A 27,326-nucleotide genomic window follows, 5' to 3' on the forward strand; every position below is an offset into this window, starting at 1 on the left:
TACCATCATCCCCCAAGGGCTATCTGATCACCCTGGCCTGAGTTCAGCAAGAATACTGTCAAGTTGATTCATCCAGAATCCCATGTTTCCCTGTTGTTTTCTCTTAGTAATATTCCATCTACTGACTGCCACCCTGCTCCTTGGCTATAAACCCCCACATTTAGAAGTTGAGTCCAGTATTTCTCCCCTACTAAAAACAAACAAACAAACAAACAAAAAACAAAACAAAACAGTACAGTAGTTCCTTTTATAAAATCTTCCTTACCATCATTAACAAGTGACAGAGTAATCTTTTTCTTTAACATAATGCATTCAGCCTGGTTCTTTAGAGGAGCACTGCTCATCCTAGTTTCTTAAGCAATCCATTAGGGAATCATTTTAATCTTTGTTTTAGTGATTATCGTGGTAAAGGGATTCCAATAATAGGTAGATTGGTGACTAGTCTATGTAAATTATTATACAAAATTTCTTATATGCCAATGTGTTAGAGCCTAAAAATCATGCCCTCTATATTATCATTGGTATCATCAGTGATACACACTTCAGTTAGCTAAGAACTTCAATCATGTTTTTCTGCTATTACATAACTGAGATTAATGGTTTTTCATGCCTAATGGAAAAATGCAAACTTTTTAATTGACCATTCAATGAACTCCAATTTTACACTTTAAAACCTTCCTTTATGTGCACCTTGCTTTAACACAACACACACGTATATATATATATATACATTCATAAATGACATTAATATTTGCATCCTTATATATATACTTTGAACATAATGTATGTCCAATAAACATTTGGTAAACTAAATTTATATTTCTTCTGTTTTATTTTATAAACTTGAGAGGAATGATATTGGCTAAAAGACAGTGTGTGGGGAGTACTTTAGTTCATATTGTCATAGTATTTCTATTAATAGGAATGTGTAGTTAATTGTAATACCAAAATTTATTAACAAATATCAATATATTTATAGATAATACAGTGTAGCTTACAGTGAATATTTATTAAATAAACATAAACAAATGAATGAATAAATAAATATGTATTGTAAAGCCTCTGTTCTGTTTGCTTCCCTAAAAATCAAATGAGCATTCCATTTTTCTAAAACCTAATAATTTAAACAACTGTATAAAGAACTATTGGCATTCTCAATTTCTTAAACATATACTGTTCATCAAGTTTAATAACTTAAACCTCTGTTCTATATATCTTTCTATTATAAAGCAGAATGAACCAATAGAAACATAGACTAAGACAAATGAACTAACATATTGCATATTAGAATTTCAAATTAAGTCAAAATTAAATGTCTAATTCAATTAAGTAGCACTGCATAGACAAAGATATAACAAATTTTAAAGAGGACAAGTAATTTTCACTTTTTATGTACATGTTCTATAACATTATTCTGCAGGAAATAGAACTAAATAGAACATTGACTCAATAATTAAACACTTAACATTGTCTAAATATGTTTATAGTTAGGAACCACTCAAGCTAGCACAAGAATCAACTAAAGTCCTTCAAACCTTCAAGATATCATGAATACTTTCTTTTTATCTGCAATTAATTTCCCCAAGGCTATGTTGAGGTTTTGAATTCTTAATCTAACATTCTCCTGGGAGGGGGGTGGAATAAACACACACACACACACACACACACACACACACACACACACACACACACACACTCTATACTTATACATATATGCTCATGAATTTGGTAAACTATACTAGTATTATAGCAAGTGTTATTTTCCTTTTTTATATAATATCATTTTGCTATGACTTCATTTAATTTTCAATCATAAAGCTTTCTTATAGTTAAGGACTATCCATTATGTGTCAAAATCAAGTTTTGTTTTAGAAATCAATAAACCTAAGCAAATATAGTATCTTAAGCCACTCACTCCCATGACAAAAACAAAGAATCATTGATGGCGTCTTGTTCTATTTGAAAAGAAATGGTGAGTTTATTATTCTTTATCTACCATCATAATTTACTTTATTAATAATAAATTTTATTTCCCTTGAAAACAAGAGTGAAACTGTAAAATAATTGTGTACAAGCACTTTAATTAGTATTTTAAGTCATTAAAAGTTAAATTGGGAAGAGTTTACTATTCTCTCTATATAAAACAAATACATTATTGTAAACCCTCAAAAATTATGAGATACGTTTTTGTAATTTAGTAAACAGTCTCCCAGAGTGAACAAGTAAATCTACCAATAAATAGGAAAGTATAAAATAAGTGCAACAAATCCTGGTTACTGTAGACTACAAAGTCAACAAAAATAATTCAACTCTCTGCTCAAGTAGCCATGTGCTTTAGCTCGAAAGTTTAAATTTCATACCTACCAGAAAAGAAAAAAAAAATTGGGGACATTTGAATTTAAAAGCCCAAATAGGTTTGGAAATTAAAGTTTTTATTGTGATATCAGTATAGTAGAATAATTTATTTACAGTTAACTTGTAGGTAATGTGTTAGCTATTGCAACCACCCACATGCACACACCTATATGAACACAAACATGTATTTGTGTATATATATATATATATATATATATATGCACACACATGTATTTGTGTATATACAAACATTTTGTTTATATTTATATAACATGTATGCATATATGCAGTTGTAAATTAAAACAAATTACAAATTATACTATAGATCAGGTGGAAATGATAATTTTTCAAAAAATTATAATAGAATAATTTGATAGGCAAATGAAAAGCATAGTTATTTGACTTCAGCATCATACTATAAATCAAAAATCTATTTCATGTAGATTATAGAACTAAACTCAAAAAGCAAAAATTATATGGTTCCCAATAACTATTATAGAATATTTTCATGATTTATGAAATTGAATAAAAATATTAAATAGAACATAAATGTAATAAACAGAAAACAAATTTTATAACATGAAAAAACAAAGAAATTCTGTTTGTCACAAGATATGAAAGTGAACATTCAAGTTACAAAATGGCAGGCACTATTTTTAAAAAATATAACTAATGTAGAAACTGTATCTAGAACATAGAATGAGACTGCAAATCCATAATTAAAGGTAAAAATTCAATATAAAAATTAAAGTGAATATGAAATGGAAAAATGCATATAAATAAGCATTCCAAAAATAAGGATATAGATATAACCAAAAAGTATTTGAAAATGAGCCATCTTAGTTAATTATAAGAGAGTAGCAAAAATTATACCACAGGGGTGCCTGGATGGGCCAGTCATTAAGCGTCTACCTTCGGCTCAAATCATGATCCCAGTGTCCCGGGATTGAGCCCTGCATTGGGCTCCCTGCTCTGCGGGAAGCCTGCTTCTCCCTCTCCCATTCCCGCTGCTTGTGTTCCTTCTCTCGCTGTGTCTCTCTCTGTCAAATATATAAATAAATAAAGTCTTTAAAAATAAAATTATACCACAGACACAATATCAAGTCTTGGTAAATGTGTGGAGGGATGAGAATTATACAATGCTTGCAGAAACCAAAATTATACACCCATTTTAGAAACACTTAGTATTATTTGCAACAGTTAAAATGTACATACTCTGTAACCCAAAGTTATATGTTTATGAATAATATTGACACATGCATATGAAGAAGTGCAAAAAATGTTAAAGGTAGTATTATTTTTTTAAAGATTTTATTTATTTATTTGAGAGAGAGAGAATGAGAGATAGAGAGTACGAGAGGGAAGAGGGTCAGAGGGAGAAGCAGACCCCCTGCTGAGCAGGGAGCCCGATGCGGGACTCGATCCCCCGACTCCAGGATCATGACCTGACCCCAAGGCAGTCGCTTAACCAACTGAGCCACCCAGGTGCCCCAAAGGTAGTATTATTTATAAAAATAAAAATTAGTAAAAAAACAACTATCTATGTAGTAGATAGATGTACTCTGGTGAATCATAAAATGGATTATTATGCAGCAGTGGAAAAGGGTAAACTATATCTGCATGCACCAACAAGAATGAATCACAACAATGTTGATGAAGATAAACCAGACAGAAAACAGTAATGTTATATGATTACATTCACACACCAGTAAAAAACGGTGTTTTGGTAGGCATGTCTTAAATCTAAATATGCAAGGGGAAAATGGATTATCATAAAATGTAGATATTAGTTATTTGGGAAGGAAAGAGGAGACAGTATTTAAGAAAGGACTAGGAGGGTGCCATCTTGGGCCATAGTGGAGGTCTTTTTCCTTTTTGGGTGAGGGTTGCACAAATGGAGTTTTTTGTAAAAATTATTAATCTTTACACTTTTAGTTTATAGAATTTTCTATATATTGCACCATATTTCATGATGAAAATCCTTCAAAAATTTCAATTGCTTAACACAATAACCAGTCATGTATAAACAAATGGATTTACCTACATAAGCTTTTTTATTCTGCTTAATTCATTTCAAATTTTCAAAATGCTTTTCTTTTTCAATTTTAATAGTATTTTATCATAATGACGATGTAAATAAAGCAAAATTACCTTGTGAGAATACCTCCCCACCTCCAGTCCCACTTCTCTACCCCTCTGCCTCAGCATCCCAGAAATCACAAATACAATCCTTTCTTCTATCTCTCTATGGCAATTATTATACCTATTTCTTCATATCCCATGTCATCCTTTCAATATTGAATAATAGAGCTTATTAACATTTTATTAAATCTTATTAATTCTGACTAAAATCTTGGCCATTGATAACCTTCAAAGAAGGGAGAGTAGGGAAAAAAACTAGAAAAGACTGAAAACACCAGTTTATAAATAATTCTAGAGAAGAAAGAAAACTGTCCATTAAATGTGAAAAGTGAAGTACTTAACAAAGGTAGAGTGGTAAATATTCTCAAATTGATGAGAAGTTCTTTGGAACAGAAATAGATTCATTATTGGATTTTATGACAAGGATGTCATCAGTGACTTTTGTGACCATTTCTAGTGGAGAAGGGTCAGAACCCAAAATGTATAAAACCTCATTTTACCTTCTTCCATCTGTACCATCCATCTCTACTGCTATGACTCTGTGCCTTTGTGAGAGCACTGATGTAGCCAATGACACAGTTAACTGGTATGATGTGGGTGAGCCATCATATTAATTTCGTTAGTGTTTCTTCTGTGGGGTCTGATCTCTAATAAGGAATAAGGTGCCGGGTGCCTGGGTGGCTCAGTTGGTTAAGCGACTGCCTTCGGCTCAGGTCATGATCCTGGAGTCCCGGGATCGAGTCCTGCGTCGGGCTCCCTGCTCAGCGGGGAGTCTGCTTCTCCCTCTGACCCTCTTCCTTCTTGTGTTCTCTATCTCTCATTCTCTCCCTCTCAAATAAATAGATAAGATCTTTAAAAAAAAAGGAATAAGATGCCATGGAATGATCCTCATATTTTGTGTCACCTTTGGTAAGATGATCTTTCTATCTCTTCCCAAAGAATCATTATTCTCAATTTTCCAATCTTTACCCTTTCAGACCTCACACCAGGTTAGCTATTTGCCATTGCCCATGATTCTGTGTACATCTTTAATTCAGATTATTACCTTCCCAACAAAAACCAAATGACAGGTGAATGTCTAAGGCTCTGATAACACAGAATTACCTTTCAAAACTACCTTCCATGTCAGTCCCTGAGTGTCGCTGTGTTTCAGCAACAGGCCATCCTTTCCTTTCCTACATCCCTAGGCAACACATGATTAAACTAAGCCTGTGGTATTTCCTCATCTGTCAGCAGTTCAAAATAAACCCTGCATGTGAGCAGAGGTGTGATCTGAGTTTTTGAAGTATGAGTGCAATAATGGTAGGTGACATGGGGTTCTGTGTCACCTGCTTGTGCATTTTACTCATGTGGGACAACGTTTAAGGTGCGCATAATTTATTGAGAGATTGTTCACAAAGTAATCATGTAAGTGATTGGATAATAATGTAGAAAAGGAAAGATGAAAAAATACCAAGAATATTGTTTCAAATAAATCCAGCCATGGCTAGACAAACTGAAACATTGATGCCATGTGGATAAGTTGTGGGCCATCCTTGTGGTACTGCATTAATTCTCTGGTGAACAGACTGATACTAGCTGAGGAAAATTCTGTGGAGGGGGCACATTTCTGAGCTCTTAGCTGTCATAAATAATAACAACTGGAGAATGAATATGGAGGCCTGGTTATGGAAATCTGAGGAAAACTGTGACATTGACCATAATGACTCCTGATAAGCTTATGGCTTTAATATCTACAAAATGTAAATGTCCAGCTTATAGCTCTTCTCTGAGATCCTAATTTATGTATTCAGGTGCCTACTTGACATATTTTTGCATATTATCAATGGCACCTCAAACCTTCTATTTTTAATATTGTGCTCTTAATCTATTTTTAATATTGTGCTGATTCTCTTTTCTTATCAGAGCTAAATAATCACTCATTTAGGAAGCCTCCCTGAGGTCTTACTTTATTAAATTATTGATCAAATTATCTCCTAAAACTGAATTATTCATAGAAATTTACATTTCTAAATTTTTCATGTTAAGCATGATTATTTGAATATTACATAACTCATCAAACCAGAGAATATGATTCACAAGCCAAATCTGACATTGTTTAGTTTCACTATTCTAATCTATAGACAACTGCCTGGCCAAAATAGAAATTCAGTATTTTTTTGGTGAGTGTTGTTGAGAGATTTAGAAAAGTGAGGATATATTCAACAGAGTGATATTTCTGTTAAGGTGGAATGAGATCCAGAAGTCAACCTGACATCTTAACTTCGTATAAGAACACCTGTGCCATTATAACAGGAAATAAAAAGGAAAGACAGAGATGTTGATATTTATTAATGGTGTGTAAGAAAGTAAGAGGTCCACATTTTTTCCCTGCGGCAAAATAGTAATGAGTCTGTTGACAATGGTGGGGGTTGTAATTGAGGGATGATTCAAATGGAAACATACTGGAAACTTGTATTTGTTAATGGGAAAGAATGTTGATTAGGAAAATGGAAGACTTGGGGCTGGTTTTAAAGACCCATTTCAGAATCAGTACAAAATATTTGTAAACTATGTTCAGTTGAATGCATAAAAAATTGCACAGTTGTCATGAATGGCAACAATTTACTTGATCCAGAATATACGTAGTATAGCATTTATGTGCTAAAAAATAAGACAAAAATGGGCCAGTGTCGAGAGTATTGGCAAAAACATGGATGCTAATTTAAAGTGAGAAGAGAAGGGGTGGGATTCCTTTATATGGAATAAATTAAAGAATTCACAAAAGGTAGAAATACTTATGAGATCACAAACATGGGCAATGGAAAGAAAATAGTTCTGTAGAAATATGAATATATGATCAGAGTATGGAAAGTTTGAATTAAAAATTCCAGACTTGGGGTGCCTGGCTGACTCAGTTGGTTAAGCGGCTGCCTTCAGCTCAGTTCACGATCCCATGGTCCCGGGATGGAACCCCCACATCGGGCACCCTGCTCAGTGGGGAGCCTGGTTCTCATTCTCCCTCTGCCTTCCACTACCCCTGCTTGTGCTCTCTCTCTCTCTGTCATGTAAATAAAAATAAAATCTTAAAAAAATAAATAAAAATAAAATAAATAAAAATTCCAGAGTTGCTGAAACTTAGCTGATTGTTGAATGGGTGAAGTTTTATTATTGTTTTTAATTTCTCTTTATTTTCTTCCATTTCCTTTATTTTAATTGCTTTTAATCTTCTTTTTTAAATTTTATTATGGAAGATTCTCTTTTTAAAATTACTTTGTTTGGGGCACCTGGATAGCTCAGTTGGTTAAACTTCTGACTCTTGGTTTTGGCTCAGGTCACGATCTCTGGGTCCTGAAACCAAGCACTGCATGGGGCTCAGTGATCAGCCAGGAGTCAGTTACAGATAATCTCTCCCTCTTCCTCTGCCCCTCCCCACCATGTTCACGAGCTCTCTCTCTCAAATAAATAAATCTTAAAAAATACTTTGTTTTTATTCCTTTTTTATTTAAAAATTGAATGTAAATGTAAAAAGATAAGCTTCAAAATCCTTGTGTTTTCTTTACAATAGGGGAATCTAGACCCATTTCTCTCGTATTATATCCTAATGTATGAAAGAATACTGGTGTGTTATCTATACAGCAGGTAGGACGGTGTTAAACGCACAAAGTCATCTACTAGGCCTGGACCTTTTATTTCTGTGAAGTGTGTTTGTTAGCCTTGGGATATAAGAGCTCTTGATTGATAGCTGCTTTTGACCCCCACTGCATAGGTGGGAATGTTACATATCTTATCAGAAGAAAATACTGACATTTTTAAAATAAGAACAAGACATTTTATAAATGGTTTATTTATTTCTTGGGACAAGTATATTCCTTGTGACATTGCTAGGAACTGACTCTTTTACCTGCAAAGATACAGGGTTTTCTGAAAAAAAAAAATGGTTATAAGGATTGCTTTTTTTAAAGATTTATTTATTTATTTGAGAGAGAGAGAGTAAAGGGGGCGGGGGAGAAAGAGAGAGAGAATCTCAAGTAGACTACCCTCTGATTATGGAGTCCACTGCGGGGCTCGATCTCAGGACACTGAGATCAACACTTGAGCTGAAATCAAGAGTCAGTCTCAAAGGACTGAGCCAACAAGGCACCTGGGACTGCCTTTTAATGAGAGCAAGAGTCTATCTTAAAAACTGAGAAACTCAACCCATTCAAATAGGGACCGTTGGGACCACACATTTTTTAAACCAAAAGCCAACTGATGCCACAATATTCTAAGTCACCTGTATGCCTTATATAATATGCTTAATATTTCAGCCAGAGTAATATTTTAAAATATAAATCATATCAAGCTATCTCTAAGTTCAAAAATCCCTTAAAGTCTCACCCTTTTGACAGAGTAAAAACAAAGCCCTTACCTGCTTTTTATCTCTTATCTCATCATTAACATTTTCTCTTGACCACTTTGCTCCAGTTATACCTACCAGACTCTTTAATATTTCTTAAAACACTAGACACGGGCATAAGATATAAACAGACATTTTTCCAAAGAAGATATCCAAATGGCCAACGAACACATGAAAAAGTGCTCAACATTGCTCGGCATCAGGGAAATCCAAATCAAAACCTCAATGAGATACCACCTCACACCAGTCAGAATAGCTAAAATTAACAAATCAGGAAACGACAGATGTTGGCAGGGATGCGGAGAAAGGGGAACCCTCCTACACTGTTGGTGGGAATGCAAGCTGGTGCAGCCACTCTGGAAAACAGTATGGAGGTTCCTCAAACAGTTGAAAATAGAGCTACTATATGAGCCAGCAATTGCACTACTGGGTATTTACCCCAAAGATACAAATGTAGGGTCCCAAAGGGATATATGCACCTGGATATTTATAGCAACAATGTCCACAATAGCCAAACTATGGAAAGTGCCAAGATGCTCATCGACAGATGAATGGATAAAGAAGATGTGGTATATATATACAATGGAATATTATGCAGCCATCAAAAGGAATGAAATCTTGCCATTTGCAAAGACATGGTTGGAACTAGAGGGTATTATGCTAAGCAAAATAAGTCAATCAGAAAAAGACATGTATCATATAATCTCACTGATATGAGGAATTCTTAATCTCAGGAAACAAACTGAGGGTTGCTGGAGTGGTGGGGGGTGGGAGGGATGGGTGGCTGGGTGATAGACATTGGGGATGGTATGTGTTATGGTTGAGCACTATGAATTGTGTAAGACTGTTGAATCACAGACCTATACCTCTGAAACAAATAATACATTATATGTTAAAAATAAAAAAGAAGACGATAGCAGGAAGGGAAAAGTGAGGGGGGGAAATCGGATGGGGAGACGAACCATGAGAGACTATGGACCCTGAGAAACAAACTGAGGGTTCTAGAGGGGAAGGTGTTAGGGGGATGGGTTAGCCTGTGATGGGTATTAAAGAGGGCACGTACTGAATGGAGCACAGGGTGTAGTACGCAAACAATGAATCATGGAACGCTACATCAAAAATTAATGATGTAACATGGTGATTAACATAACATAATAAAATAAAATAAAATAAAATAAAATAAAATAAAATAAAATAAAATAAATTAACAAAAACCAAAAAAAAAACACTAGACACAATCCAACACAAGGCATTTTTTCAGTAGCTATTTCCTCTAACTGAAATGAATTCTTTTTTAGGTATTGACAAACTATATTACAAAGTATAGTAATCAAAACAGTATGATCCTGGCATAAAGCATAGATCAATGGAACAGAATAGAGAGCCCAGAAATAAGCTCCACCCATATACGATGAAATAGAGAACCCAGAAATAAGCCCCACCCATATATGATCAATTAACTTATGGAAGAGTTGAGCAAACAAAATTTTTGTAATAATTTTTTAAGAGAATAATCAAATTTTAGTAATATTAAAAGAGACTTACCATAGTTTGCCCACTAGGCTATATGTGGAATAGGAAGAAAGGGGATTTTGTTATCATAATAATTCCCACATCATTTTATGCTGAGTGTATGCTCAATATATGAAAAAAACTTTAATTTTCAAATTCTATAATTTCCTTAATCATGTCAGTGGCTTTTCAGTAAGTATTTAAGGAATTAGAAGTTATAAAATTATTTATTGTATAATTCAACTGAATCCCTAAATTGAAATAGGTGCCCTGGTATATCTTCACATAAACACACACACACACACACACACACACACACACACACACACACACAGATACACACACACACACACACACAGATACACACACACACACCAATGATATATAGTTCTGTCCACAGAAGTGTATAGTTTAAAACGTAGGGAAAGTTGGGGCGCCTGGGTGGCTCAGTTGGTTAAGCGACTGCCTTCCGCTCAGGTCATGATTCTGGAGTCCCGGGATCGAGTCTCACATTGGGCCCCCTGCTCAGCAGGGGGTCTGCTTCTCCCTCTGACCCTCTACCCTCTCGTGCTCTCTGCCTCTCATTCTCTCTCTCTTTCTCAAATAAATAAAATCTTTAAAAAAATAAAAAATAAAAATAAAACGTAGGGAAAGTTAAAGTCACAAGTATGATGAAGTGTACAGGTATATAGTAATGTAAGACATAGGATAGTGATAATAAGTAATAAATTAATTCAGCCTTTCTTCATATACAGGTTGTTACAGTATAAAACTAAAAGATATTTCTTGGATAATGAGTAGAAATATTTTATTTCTTTATTTTTGTTTTTATTTTTTAAAGATTTTATTTGAGAGAGAGAGTGAGAGAGAGAGCAGGAGAGGGGGCAGGGTCTGAAGGAGAAGCAGACTCCCTACTAAGCAGGGACCCTGATGAGGGACTCGATCCTGGGACTCTGGGATCATGACTTGAGCTGAAGGCATTCGCTTAACCAACTGAGCCACACAGACACCCATGATTAGAAATATTTTAAGTTAAAATAGGAATGAGAAAATAATTACTGGGAATCAGAACAGTGTAATTGTTTGGTATGATATTTCATAATGTGTCTTAATGTATTTTGTGGTTATATGTGACAGGGTTTTATCAGTTTTGGCTCTTACCTTAAAATGATAGAAACAGACTTTGGTCAACTTCAAAAAATAACTAACTGGAATGATATCTGTTATCTCCTAGATTCAAAGAGGAGGCTGAAGAATCAATTTCACAGAACAAAATAGAGAAAAGGGAGTATGAACTCTAGGAAAATAACTAGTCATGATATTGCCTAGCCATTACACAAAGCTTAGGTTTCTCTTGTGGACAATAAGAATTCATAACTGAATTTTATGCATAATAATCTTGTCAGAATTGCACCTGAAATATAACTTTTGTAATAATGTGGATGATATTATTGTAACTCTGAGAATCTCTTGATAGGGAATTTAGGTGACTTATATCTGAAAACAGATGATAAGTGTCTCTACCAACAAAATGGTGGTGGGGTTGGGGAGATTGAAAAAGAGTGGGTATAATGGCTTTTTGAAGTAGAATTTAGAGTTTAGTAACTTATTGGGTATGAGAGATAGTGGAGAGAAATGAACCAGAGATATCTTATAGATGCCTAAATTGGCTACCTGGTTAATTGGAATGCTAACAGAAGATAATTCAGTTTTGAAACCACTGTATTTGAAGTAAATTGAACATTCAAGAATTGTAAAATATTGGCCTATAGTTGGAGACATAGTTCTGAAATCCTTTAACATAGAGAACACTAGTACTCCAGGGATACACACAGAAAGATAAACTAGTAAGATGCACAGCAAAAGCCATGGTGAGTATTTTAGTGGAAGCCAAGAAAATGGATTTCAAAGAATTAATGGGAAGCCAGCTGGGCCATATGGTATTTAAATCAAAGGGGGAAAAAAAAGTAAAGTTTTGGAGGTTCAGCTACTAGGTAGTCACTGATACCCTTGATAACAATAGTTTCTTTAGATTGGTAAGGAGAAATCATGATTGGGAACATTAAAAAATTAATTTGCAGTCACAAAGTTAAAATATCTTGTTTAACAATATTTGTCAGAATAAGGAAGAGTAAATAGGATATTATCTTGAAAAGGGGAGTAAGCAAAGATACAAATGTAGTGATCCGAAGGGGTATGTGCACCCAACGTTTATAGCAGCAATGTCCACAATAGCCAATCTATGGAAAGAGCCAAGATGTCCATCAACAGATATATATATATTATTATTATTAAATTAAATCAACAGATATATATATATATATATATATATATATATATATATAACGGAATATTATACAGCCATCAAAAAACCCCGAAATCTTGCCATTGACAATGATGCAGATGGAACTAGAGGATATTATGCTGAGCGAAATAAGTCAACCAGAGAAAGACATGTATCATATGAGCTCACTGATATAAGGAATTCTTAATCTCAGGAAACAAACTGAGGGTTGCTGGAGTGGTGGGGGGTGGGAGGGATGGGGTGGCTGAGTGATAGACATTGGGGACGGTATGTGTTATGGTGAGTGCTGTGAGTTGTGTAAGACTGATGAATCACAGACCTGTACCCCTGAAACAAATAATACATTATATGTTAAAAGAAGAAGCAGAAGAAGAAGATAGTAGGAAGGGAAAAATGAAGGGGGGGGAATTGGAGGGGGAGATGAACCATGAGGGACTATGGACTCTGAGAAACAAACTGAAGATTCTAAAGGTGAGGGTGTTGGGGGGATGGGTTAGCATGGTGATGGGTATTAAAGAGGGCACGTTCTACGTGGAGCACTGGGTGTTATATGCAAACAATGAATCATGGAACACTACATCAGAAACTAATGATGTAATGTATGGTGATTAACATAACATAATAAAGTAAAATAAAATTAAAAAGGGGGTAAGGATAATGGAAGGTTTATTTTAAATATATATATATATTACATTTTTAGTTTTTATTTAAATTCCAGTTAGTTAACATACAGTGTAATATTAGTTTCAGGTGTACAATATCATGATTCAACGCTTCCATACATTACCTAGTGGTCATCATGACAAGTGCACTCCTTAATCTCCATTTCCTATTTCACCCATCCACCTGCCCACCTCCACTCTAGTAAAATCGGTTTGTTCTCTATAGTTGAGTCACTTCTTGGTTTCTCTCTCTCTCCCTGTCTCTTTTTTTCCCTTTGCTTGCTTTCTTTCTTAAATTCCACATATAGGTGATATGATATGATATTCATCACTCTCTGAATGACTTATTTTGCTTAGCGTTACACACTCTCTAGATTTATCCATGTCATTGTAAATGTCAATATTTCATTTTTACAACTGGGTAATATTCCATGGTGTGTGTGTGTGTGTGTGTGTATACCAGATCTTCCTTATTCATACATCAGTCAGTGGATACTTGGGTTGTTTCCTTAGTTTGGCTATCATAAATAATGCTGCTATAAACACCAGGGTACATGCATCATTTGTATTCTTTGGGTAAATACCCAGTAGTGCAATTGCTGGATTGTAGGGTAGTTCTATTTTTTAACTTTTTGAGGAGCCTCCATACTCTTTTCCAGGGTGGCTGCACCAGTTTGAACTCCCACCAAAAATGCAAAAGTGTTCCCCTTTCTCCACATCCATGCCCATTGTTTCTTGTGTTGTTGATTTTAGCCATTCTGACAGGAGGGGGAGGTGATATCTCACTGTAGTTTTCATTTGTATTATATAAAGCAGTATTATGATGTGTAAAATTAATATACTTTTTAGTCCTAGTTTAGTCCAATGTGACTTACTTATTTTATTATATAGGCTAATTTAATGCTATTTGAATTATGTATTAATTCATTATGTGAATTTAACAACTCATATATTTATTGCTATTCATTTAGAATAATGTTTCTAATGATAAAAATTTTAAATACTTAGATTTAGCCACACCTAGTATGTAATAATGGATAAAAATACTATATTTGTCCTGATTTTTATACAAATGTTTGCAAAAAAGCACACTATATAATATTTATTGGTACAATAATAATTTGAACTAGAATGCAGTTTTAAATTTCACTTTGGCAGATGCCAAGATCATAAGATAAATATTATCAGTAACAAACTTATTTGATTTTGTTAAAAATATACTTACATAAAAAAGGGAAAAGAAAGGAATAAAAGAAGGTATTATATTCAACCTCTATAAAGAACATTAAGAGACGACAGCCATTTCAACTCTTTTTAGTTGATTCTGAAAACCTAATTACCAAACAAGCAAATAAACAAACAAACAATAAAGAGTAGTGGAAGTTATATTGCCCAAAATTTAGTTTCAATATTCTGAAGAGTAATGGAAGTATTCGTATAATAGTATGTCCTAAAAAAACCCAACGCTCTCTTCAAAGTGTGGCAAACTGGTGTACAAATGATGAGCTACTGATTGCCCCAAGGTATTGGTGACCTCACCCATTCAGGACACCAAGTTAACTAGACTGACAGCTATTAGCCTTAAGCAGTCTTATCTAACTTAGTGTCCCCTAAAAATATATTCTTATGTATGCCATAATGCAAAAAGTTTGTAAATCACTGCTTTAACCAATAAAGTCTTTCTTAAATACCACTGATTTAATGTTTTATTTTTCCTTTAAGGAACTGAAATGTATTTGAATACACTTTTCTTTATTGTGAAACCATACATGATCATGATAACAAATGTGGACAAATAATAAAAACATAAAGAAAATTATTATTCCACAGTTTAAATATATCTATTGTAAATATTTAAAGGCATTTCTCTCAAGGTATGTTTGGGTATGTGTGTTTGTGTGTTTTGTTTTTGTTTAGGAAGTCTGGGTTTATTTGCTGAATGAATGAGTCATTATTGTGAGAAAAAAAGACATAGAAAGTTTAGAATTGGGATTTTAAAGTTTATATAGTTCATATTATAGTATTGGAAATATTGAAGAGGGTGAAAATGTAATATTGATAGGAAAGGGTTTTATAAAAATGTCTATTAAATGATAATTACATCAAAGGTTTATCCTTGCCAGGACCAACAAGAACTGGATGGGTAGGTAGACAAAAATCACTTAATTTTAGGTTGATTTTTAACCAGTGGGATTTATGTCAGGAGTAAACTATTGTCGTGAATATTCATTTCTTAATCTATGTCATTTTGATTATATCATAAATGTAGGTTATATTATTCTGGAAACAAACCGTGAAGGAATGTATTATTAGTTATTATATTTAGGAATAGATTTTCTAAGTCAGTTTAATGGTTGGATGTGTTTGTACCCAATAATGAGAATAGTGTTTTATTTTCTTATATGTCTATTGTTAGTTCAATACCTTTATTACATATGCATTCAGAAGCTATTTGTGTGCATAGACATAAGCTTTTCTCTGCTCCTTTCTCTTTAAATTAGAAGAGTAAAAAACTTTTCTATATAAGTTACTAGATCCTGGACATTTTCTGAAGACTTCTTACTTTTCTGTCATCTAGTGAAACCTCTGCAGGTGGCATTTGCCAAACATCTGTTTTGATTTTAATATCTTTCATAACTTCTTAATTTTTGTAAATCTGGTAGTTATTTGAAAAGTTTTTAAATGCAAAAGTGTGTGATTACATTTTTTAAAGGGGAAATTGGGCTTATGCACTTCATAAGAGGATAATAGGCAGATTTTTCTTTTAGGATCCTTTGATTTGACAGTATAGTTCAGGTCACAATATACTCCAAATAGATTCTGTTTCTCTTCTTTGTTCATCAGTGCCTTTAGGTACACAGAATTGTTTGTTTAATGTTTCAGTTCATAGGACACTATTCTAATTGATCAGCATAAGATTTCCCTTTTATTTTGTTATGGTTTATTATTTTAATATTTTTTTATTTCTCATCCATGACGTTACCAAATACAGATAAGGCCCTTGTTACATATTTTGTGGCCTAGACATATTCGATCAAGAGAATCAATAAACTCACATGACTCCAGTTGCAAAGTGTCTAAATACCATTGTATGATTTATTTTAAGAGAAATAACTAAAGCACATATGACAAACTGACAACATCCTACAATCTTTAACCAGTCCTTTGCTTTATACAAAAATATAAGTTTTAGATAATTTTGGAAAAATGCCACTGAGAATTAAATAGTCAATATTATACAAAGCAAACCTTTTATCAGTTTAATACTCTTTCCTTCTTAAATTCAGAGCTCAACATCAAATACATTTAAGGAGTTTTCTCCACATTACTACCCCTTAAACTTACATCTCAACACACACACGGACACACATACATATTCCTACTTTAAAATTAAAGATTTTTTCACAGCTCTTTAAGCCTATTTGTGCACAGATGCAAAGAGCCACAGTGTGTATATGAGAGAGAGAGAGAGAAAGAGAGAGAGAGAGATTGACAATCAGAGACAGAAAGACTTACTTCAAGGCCTTGGTTTATAGGATTTTTCAGACTGGCAGTTCTGAAATCTATGGGACATGCTATTAGGCTGGAGACTCTCTAATAGGGATGGATGTTGCAGTCTTGAGGCTAAATTTCTTCTTCCTCAAGTAAGTGTTTTGTTTTTAAAGACTTTCAACTAATTGAATGAGGCCTATCCAGATTATCAAAGATAACTTCATAAAATCATCTGATTGTAGATGTTAGCCACATCTACAATATACCTTCACAGTAACATCTAAACTAGTGTTAAATTGAATAACTGGGTACTATAGCTAGCCAAGTCCACACATAAAACCAAACATTACACATAATAGAAATTAATTGTACAAAATCTATATGCAAATGGTAATTTTAGATGGTCTGTTAGACTGTCAGTATGATTCATTTCTTAAATAATTAAAACTACAATAAGTTCAATATAAGTTGATTGTTTCAATCTTTTCACAGCTTCATTACCTCAACAGTAGGATGTTAGTGCTAACTAAATTTCACTGAAATGTATTTAGTTATGAAAAGAACATTAGTTGCATATTTCCATGACAAGCACTTTTGTATTTTGTTTAAATTGATATATTTTCCAAAAGATAATCTAAGTAAGTAAAATAATTTGATAAAGGTTCCTAAAATTCATAACATCTCAGGTAGTTTTATGAAAAATTTTGACAGCAGTGTTAGATTATGTGGTACATTTATTTAACTTTAACTTAAGCAGTTGTACTCATAACACATCCATATTTGATAATTCTGAATATAATAATTCAAATAATTGTGCTAATTACAAGTATTGGGTCTTTACTATAAAGTAAGATAAAGGAACTTAAAACATCAAGATATCATATTAATGATAAGATAGTATTAATGATAGGGCGCCTGAGTGGCTCAGTTGGTTAGGCGACTGCCTTCGCTCACGTCATGATCCTGGAGTCCCGGGATCGAGTCCTGCATCGGGCTCCCTGCTCAGCGGGGAGTCTGCTTCTCCCTCTGACCCTCTTCCCTCTCGTGCTCTCTCTCATTCTCTCTCTCTCAAATAAATAAATAAAATCTTAAAAAAAAAAGATAGTATTAATGATAAACAGATGGATGTCTAAATTATGTAATAATAGTAAAACAAGAATAAACCAAACAGACATTTGATGGACATATTTGTCAACTTAATGTATTCATTTTATATAATATACAGTTGTTATAGTCATATTTTCTTTGTAAAGCTATAAGCACATATCAGTCTTATAATTTGATTAAGTTATATAAATCATAAAAGTGGGTGATAGAGGAAAATGGAAAAATCAGCAATGAATTTTAGTTATCTGGCCTGATTATCTGAACAAGTAATTCTTCCATGGGGGAAGGAAATGTGCTGGAAACACTAAGTTCTGTTTTTGGATTGCTACATATGAACCTCTAAGTGAAGTCAGGTAGACAAGTAGGCAATTAGATATCTTAATTAGGAGCTAAGGAATAGGTCTGGATTAGGGATAAAAACCTGGAAAGGACTAACATGCAAATAGTACTTAAACCATGAAAATGAATGAACATTTATGGAGAAAATTCATCTAAAAAATAAAAATATATCTAATCATTTATCTTAGAGAGCAAGAGTATGGGAGTATTAGTGTATCTAATAATTCTTTCTGCATAGGAGGAAAAAATATTTGATAGATCACTATAAGCTTAGCAGTAGTATTTTCATTTGATATGATTTTTAAATAAATCGAATCAACTTTTTTTTCAAGAAACCTGCAATTGATTAGATGTGGAAGTGAGAAAATTGATATTTGAGTTGAAAATATTGATATAGTGAGGTAATATTGATATTTAGGCTGTTTGTAAAGAAGTAGTTAAAATGATAAATCAAGTAATTTCAGTTGAGTACAAAGAGAAATGAAGATAGTTATGTAGGTCCATAGATTAGAGTATTTAATGAGGTAGAACAAGTTATACAATGAGATATTTGAATAAATGAGCTAGAGGAAGAGCAGTACAGTTTGAATAGAGAGATACTTGTTAGCACGACTGAATGTAGCATTTTCTAATATAGGATATATCAATGGAATTCCTTTACAAAAGTGCAATACATGTAGTTGGAGGTTTTGTGTTTGGGGGAAGACTAGAGATGCAAATGGCCTACACTTCTGCTGTCAAAATATTTAAAAAGCCCACCTGGAAATTAATTTGAAGTAAATATTCCATTCAGATATGTTAATCTATATCCTTTTAGTAACTGAGGCTGAAAGCTTCACTATCATCATTGAGTCTTCTTTTCCTTTGGTACTTATATGGACTTTAAATATTTATCACTAATTTGGCTGCTACCATTCTGGGCAAAGCATCATCATCTGTCAACTGGATTGGTACTGCTGACTAATTGGCCTCCACCCTTCCACCATCCTGCCTCTGTACTAAATTCTCTCTAGATCAACCGTAAATTTATTTTTTTAAATCCAGATGACATCTTTTTCTGCTCAAAACTTTCCAATGATCCGTATCCCACTCTGTATAAAAACCAAAGTAATTTTAGAGGTCTATTACCTCTTTCTTCATATCCAGTTGCCCCCTCCCTAATCACTGCTGCAACCAGACTCCTGGCTATTCTACTATCTCACCTGGCACAACTCCTGCATCAGGACGTGTGCATTTGCTTATTTCTGTCTGGTACTCTCTACTTCCTAATTAAGCAGGGTTCATTCCCTCATGTCATTCTAGTGTTCACTCAAATATCACCTTCTTAGTTACGACTCTGTTCACTGTATCTAAAATTGGAACACACTAACACTCCTAATTTTATTGTTTTATTTTTTCCAAGCATTAAAATATAATAAAACATTATTTAATATATTAATTTTATTTACTACCTCCTGATTGATACTAGAATTTAAGCTCAGTAAGGGCAGTGTTTGTTTATTCATTAAAATTTAATGTTTTCTTTACTACTTTATCATCTGGATCTAGGATGCTAGCACAAAGTTAGTTCTCAATATATATTATTATATGAATGAACGAGTGGGTAAATTTATTGAGACATAACAAATCTATAAAAGTTAAGATACTTTTCAATAAGGAAAAGTGGCATTTGTGCTTATATCCTGAGCATGAGAAACAAAAATCTGTCAATACCCCAATTAATTAACAGGGGAGACAGTCTGTGAAAAGTGTTGTTGTTTTTTTCTGCTATTTTGCATATGACAGTAGATAGATGATGACCACTTGAACTACGCTGGCTTTAATTCTGATTTATGTTTCAACAAAGAATTTTTTATAAGATGAATTGTATGAAAATATTCTGCTAAAATGTGTTTAGTTTTAGCAGATCTCTTAAGTAAATCTAACAATAAATGATGCCCATTTTATTGATTGTAAGTTTAGTACTTTAAAACACCATGAAATGAAGCTTAAGCCAATTTCATCCTGAAAATGAACTTTTTTCAATTAATATTTTGAATAAATGTTGTGTGTCTCAACACAGTCCCCAAATGCCATGAATGATTGCACAGGCTTATGGCCTAGAACCACTTGGCATTTCTCTTGGAAGCCAAATCTTATTTTCATAATCATGGCCTACCACAGAAGACTCTTCTTATATTGGATACGTGCCTGATTCATCTAGATGCAAGCCAACTAATTGCTAGGACAACAGATGGGTCTATTCAATCAATGTGCCTATCTGCCAAATAGTGCTAAAAAAAGTCTCAAACTAAAATAAAGTACCCCTCCCCAAATCAGTGCTTGGTCAAATTGTACATACAAATATAGAGAAATGTAATTCTTGTCTTTTTTCATTGTAGGGAATTAGAGAAAATTGTCTAGGTTGGGGTTAAATTCTGCAAAATGCTACTATAGGGAAGAATGATAAAAACCCAATAGTAGTAAACACATCTAAACCACCTATTTCAATATCAATTTAGTAACTGTTAGGCTATTCAAAAGTTTGGGATTTTTTTTACCCGCAATAGAAATGTGATAACAAATGAGTATATCACAGTAGTCCTAATAAAGTGTTTCACTCTATATAATGTTGCTGTTCTCCCATTAGTGACTCTTTAGCATCTTATAGAAGATTCAGATCATTTCTCTAGCAAAATGTAACACTCTCTCTGATTTGCTCATGCAATCTTAAATGAATAAAAAATCTGTGATGCTAGTCCAATTGTCCTTGGACTTCAGTCAGGAATCATTCATTACCCCCTAGAGCCTGAGTATTCAAAGGTAGAATTCTGAATTATCTGCTTTTGGTTCTCAGAGCCCAAAATTTGTGGCTTTAAAAACAGATTAGAAAAAGTGGATGAAAAAAAATCTGAATTTTCCAAGAGATTATATAGATTAAGCAGATTGGGGAAGGAAGATTTAGTGAAAAAAACATGTGGTGGTGAGGTCCAAAAATAAAAGTAACAGAATAAGAAGAATCATAGGAATGCAGTGGAGTCATCATTCAGAGATGTACGTCACCCAGATCCTAGGCTCTGTTATTTCCTGAACCAGAGGGAGCATGTGAAGATGATCTAGAGCAAAAAGAGAAATAGCATATAAATTCAGGGTAGAAACATATGGTGTAATTCTTTCAATATGATATCAAAGGAGGAGCTCCCATTAAAAGCAACCATCAGGGGCGCCTGGGTGGCTCAGTCATTCAGCATCTACATTTGGCTCAGGTCATGATCCCAAGGTCCTGGGATTGAGCCACGCATCTGGCTCCTGGCTCAGCAGGGAGCCTGCTTCTCCCTCTCCCTCTGCCTCTCCCCCTGCTCATGCTCTCTCTCTCTCTCTGTATCTCTGTGTCTCAAATGAATAAATAAAATAAAAATCTTAAAAGCAACCATCATATAGTCCATAAATCTTAGTCATGTCTTTACCCTAAAATATTGTTCAGTCCCCATCTGTATCAGTCAGAGTTCAGTGAAGAAAACCAAAGTTGCTCTAAGTATATCAGGGAAGAAACTGTTTACGTCATGGCATTAGTGCTTATAAAATCATTAGAATTGAAGGATTGGAATTAAGAGGAAGTCACACTAATGTAGCAGCACATCAAATGGAGAGACTTAGACTGCTACTATCATTATTACTGCCTTAAAAATTGGCTCTCCTAACCTAATTCCTGGAATGAAGAAACTGGCACCATTAGACACTCAAGTCTCTTCTAATTTTTGCTAGCTGCTTTCAAAAAAATTATCTCTGTTCCATTTCCATCTACCCAATATCTCATTGGTGGAATCTTATATCCATCAGGAACACTAGCTGCAAGGGTACTCGGTAAATGTGGTTTTAAGCTTTCCAATGCAACAGAAGAAACTAATTTTTTCAATCAGAGTCTAAATTATACCTTAATCTTTCAAAGCACCTGGTCCCTGACTCTAGGACCCAGACTTCCTCAATGAGCCAAACTCCCCACAGTTATCTAGGCCTAATAATGCTTTGATCCCATGTACTTTATTTACCCTGGGATCTTCATCCTTGATAGCACAGCTGGGTTCCATAATTTCATATTCTGTGCTGGGTACATTTGGAGGCTTTTTGTGTGTGTATACATGTATGTGTGTGTGGATGTGCACTCGACAATCACCTACAAACTAATACCTTATATCAAACATATTAGAAGACAAGCCAGAGAAAGTATTGGCGGAATGATGAAACCACAAATTTAATCTAGAAAAATAGATATTGGAACTTTCATATACAGATTTTATTCTAAATGCATATTAAATGTTTAAGAATTAAAGGATGCAATTATAAACAGATTATCCACAAGAAAATATTAGGAATAAAAAGAAAGATTAAAAAATAAAATGGCTAGATGAAATTTTATATATTTTTTAAATGAAAACATAATAGTTGAAGTCACTTAGACACTATTAAACAGATATTAAGGGGATCGTGGAATGTATCTGAAAATTAATCAAAAGCTAAACATATGAAAGCTAAACATATGAAAAAGGTGCTAAGGTAGTTGGAGGATAGAAAGAGACACTGTCTGATTAGAGTACAAGAAAGAGAAAATGGGGAAAAAAATGAAGGGAAAAAGGAGATAATTTTGTAGATTTTTTTGTAGAATTGATAAAACAGAAGTCCACTAATCTAAGAAGTGTTAGATAGTCTAGGAAAAATCAATACAAAAACATCCATACCCAGGCATGTCAAAATGAAACCAAAGAACATTGATGACAAAGAAAATTTGGAAGTAACCAATGGAAAAGGAAAGATGACATACAATATCAAAAAAGACAGTAACAGATCTTCCAGTAATAAAATTGGAAACCAGAAAAACAGTTGAGAATGACTTTAAATTTCAAGAAAAAATACCTATAAAACAAACAAAGCTATCATTTAGGAAGAAAGGTAAATTTCAGCATTTACAGGTAAAAATTCAGGAAAATTATACCCAACACATCCCCCTCAAATTGAAATCTGAGAGGCAGAATTTAAGAAAACAAGTTCTCCATGAAGTATTTTTGAGATATAAGAAAGAATGGAGTACATATTATATGGAAAACCCACAGGAACATCCAACATTATTTGAATAAAATAATAATAAATTAATAACTAATATATGATTGCAAATAGCCCTGAAAGATTTGACATCAATAATATATAATGTGCAAGTGAGATTATCAGAGAAAATTATTGAGAATCCTTTTAAAGTCTTTCAGAAGTAAGCAAGTATATTATTCAAATTAAGGTATGAGGAAATTTTGTATATATTTAAATGCTTCAATGGGCACCTGGGTGGCTCTGTCGGTTAAATGCTTCAAATTGACCACCAAAAATATAAAAATTTCTAACTAATAAGAGGAAAGAATAAAATAAGCAGAGTGCATTTTATTGATTCATGAAATAAATTTTTAAAGTGACAAAAGAAATATAGAAAAATGAGCTCAAATATAAATACAAATATATATTGCATATGTCATTAAGAAAAATATGATATAAAGGAACATGTCCATTAAATGATAAAGATTAAAAGTTGTTTTATTACATACAAACCTATGTGTTATTGAAAAGAGACACATCTAAATCATAAAGCCATGGATGTTTTGAATATAAATTGATGGAAAAGTTATATAAGGCAAAATACTACCAATACAAATCAGTTATATCTATATTTGTTAGAAAAAAATATTCTAAAATAAAAATATCTGTAATAAAAAGAATCAGTACTTGATAACAAAGTGCCAACTTCAGAGGATGATATAAAATTGTTTAAATATATGTACATGATGGTGTAATATTTATACATAAATTCATTTTCATTTGTCTAAATAATATAAAATCAGTAAAGTTATGGAAAGCACAATCATCAAGGTTTGTCTAATAAATCTATGTGTTAAGTTCTGTATCTTATACTACAGGGTACACATTAATTTCAAAGACATGAAATTCTTAAAAATATCACTCATGACATAAGATCTTCTCAATATATCCTCAAAATTAAGTATCATTGAGAACATTACTCTGTCACCATTGAATTACATTATGTTGATAAAAAGGTAAAATTTAAAACACTTAAAAATTCACATAAATCATCAGCTAAAAATGATTCTTTTAGAAATTAACATATATATATAAATATATAGGTATATATGTATATGTGTATCATCTATCTCTCTGTAAAACATGTAGAAAGACTATATCTCAAGCCTGAGGAATGCAGCAAAATAGTACATTGAGGAAAATGTATTGTACTGAAAACTTATTTCAAAAATAGAGAACACTCTTAATGTCATAACTTCAGTTTCCAGTGAGTGATTAGGAAAATGGAAGAGAGAATAGACACTAAAAAATGAAAACATAATTAAAAAAATAGAAGCATGATACAATGAAAAAATAAAACAATCAAAGACACACTGCAAAAACAAAATTGTCTTAAGATACTAATAAAGTAGAAACACATTTGGTTTGATTGATGAAGAGAAAAAAGATAAGGCAAAAATAATATGAGTAAAAATGGGATAAACAAGATATAGAAAAATTTTAAAATCTGGTATAAATTTTTAGGTGCTGTAAGATGTGAAGGCTTAGACACATGGACACTAAATAAAAATATCAAACAAAATTAATTCAAGAATAAAATGAATTATTTTCTTTATTTCTTTATTTGTTAAAAAAATCAAGGTAGTAATTTTAATATTTTTCCATTAATAAAAAATTAAATTTTACAGGGTCTTTTAAGTATATTTCACCAAAATCTGAAGGAGTATGTCATTCTTACCTTATCCAAATTCTTTGTCTAGGTACAAAGTCAGATAAGAAGAGAAAGGAAAATCCCATGCCCATTTTGTCCATGGTTATGAATGCAAAACCCCAAACAAACATAAATTTAGAAACTGAATCCAGTAAGAGAAAAGTAAGAGGACTACAATAAAAATAACATTTTGAAAATAATTGTATTTAGTCAGTTAATTCTAAACAGATTACTAGAAAAGTACTATATTATCTTCTTAACAGAATCAAAAGAAGCATTTAATATAACTTAACACCTATTTGTTATTATTGGGGGGAGAGAACAAGCCTCAATGAATTAAGCTAAAGAGAACTTCCCCACTCTGTTAAATAGTATCTGCTTAAAACCAACAAATGAAAACAAACCCTAGAACTCCGTAATAAACACTATCTAAAATAGGGAAAATTTGGATGCATTCATTTTTAAAATCACCATTTAATTTAATTGGATCAATTTTAGAATGATCAACGAATTAAATACTAATGTTTGTCTCATTCAAGTTGAGAGATGTTTACTATTTCTTTTTAACCAATAATAAAAAAAGCAAAGAAAACACAAAAGTGAAGGACCGTTTTAAAGAAATATTGGTAATTTTATAACTGCTACTAATCTGAACCTCCTTTTAGGTGATCAAATGCTAGACACTAACATTTGACCTAGTATCTTAGTGCCTGCTACCTATTCTCCCTCTGTGAACTCAGTTACTACATTTGTGATTTCAGTACAGTATTTCTACCCAACACCTGAGCAGTTGACTAGGAGTTTGGCCTCTCACTTAATGTTTCTTTTTAGTTCAAACATCCAACTCTTATCAGGGATGCATTCAAGCTTGTCTGTGTTTTGCACACATATTTTTGTACTAAATTTTTTGCCCTCCATGACCGAAACTTGAACAGAATTAAAGGAATATTCAGCAATATAGTTATTATCCCCTTCCCTTCTTGTTCTAACTAGGATCTTTATTTAAAAAGAATATTCAGGGGGAAATAAAAGCAATTATTTAAGTTCTTTCTTGGAATGCACTTAGAGAATGTTTGACTTGCCTGTGTTTCCCATTTTTATGTTAGAAAACGGAGTGATAGATATTTTAAACAACTAAAAGGAGTAGACCAACACAGAATAAAATGGTTTATATCTTTATAGTTCTTCTTGAGGGCACTGACTCAGCTGCTTACTAAGAGGACTAAGCTATCTTTTAGGTATTTTGGAACATATTTAAATATAATGTACATTTTAAATATCATGGCTAAACGGATTGCTTCTGCACTGTACACAATGTCTATACCTATATAATCACTAATTTTGCTATAATTTATAAGAAAATATTTAATAGGGTTGCCTGGGTAACTCAGTCAATTAAGCATCTGACTTTGGCTCAGGTCATGATCTCAGAGTCCTGGGATGGAGCCCCTCATCAGGCTCCCTGCTCAGCAGGGAGTCTGCTTCTCCCTCTGCCTCTCTTCACCACCGCCCCCCAACTTGTGCTCTCTCTCTCTCTCTCTCTCTCTCGCTGACTCTCAAATAAATAAATAAAAACTTTTAAAAATGTTTAATAAACTATATGTGCCTCCCCATACATATAAAATAAAGAATCTTGACAATTTACCTCAAATTCACAAGTATTGCATTGCTGCAACCCAAAATCTGATCAGATAAAAGGACATTTTTGTAAATTAGATTTTGTAATGTTTTAAATTCTTCCTGATTACACTGCGATATATGCTATTGAAGAGCCTAAACAAAGTTTATTCTATGTGCTCTGTGTACAAAAAATATCCAGGAATTTTTCCCCCCTGAGAAATACAGGCCTAATTATTCTAAAAATGTGGAAGGGCTTCCTGAAATATATCAAATTCAATATACCTATGAGTGGAAGAGATTAAGGTTTTCCAGAGAAGGCTCTAAGAATAATGTGCTTCAGATATACTTCAAACATTACTGGAGATATATAGAGTACTGACATATTGCAATGACTTTTCTATATTACAGCCTTCATTAATTTTAGAATCTTTAAAATGTCAAAGGTTCTATACTTTTAGAAAAATCTTCTAAAAAGAATTTTTAAAAATCCAGAACAACTTAAAAGAAGCTATAAACATTTAATGTGGATTTTAAAAGAAAGACCTTGAGAATTTTCTAGAATATTCCTAGAAGAAACTAATATATTTCTTCAGAGGAGAAATTTCTTCATAGAAGAGCCTAAGATTTAGAAGGGCATTTGTGTAT

This window comes from Eumetopias jubatus, unplaced genomic scaffold, assembly GCF_037043125.1.
Source record: "Eumetopias jubatus isolate StellerSeaLion01/CBP00866 unplaced genomic scaffold, mEumJub1_p1.0 scaffold_2, whole genome shotgun sequence".
Classification (NCBI taxonomy): domain Eukaryota; kingdom Metazoa; phylum Chordata; class Mammalia; order Carnivora; family Otariidae; genus Eumetopias; species Eumetopias jubatus.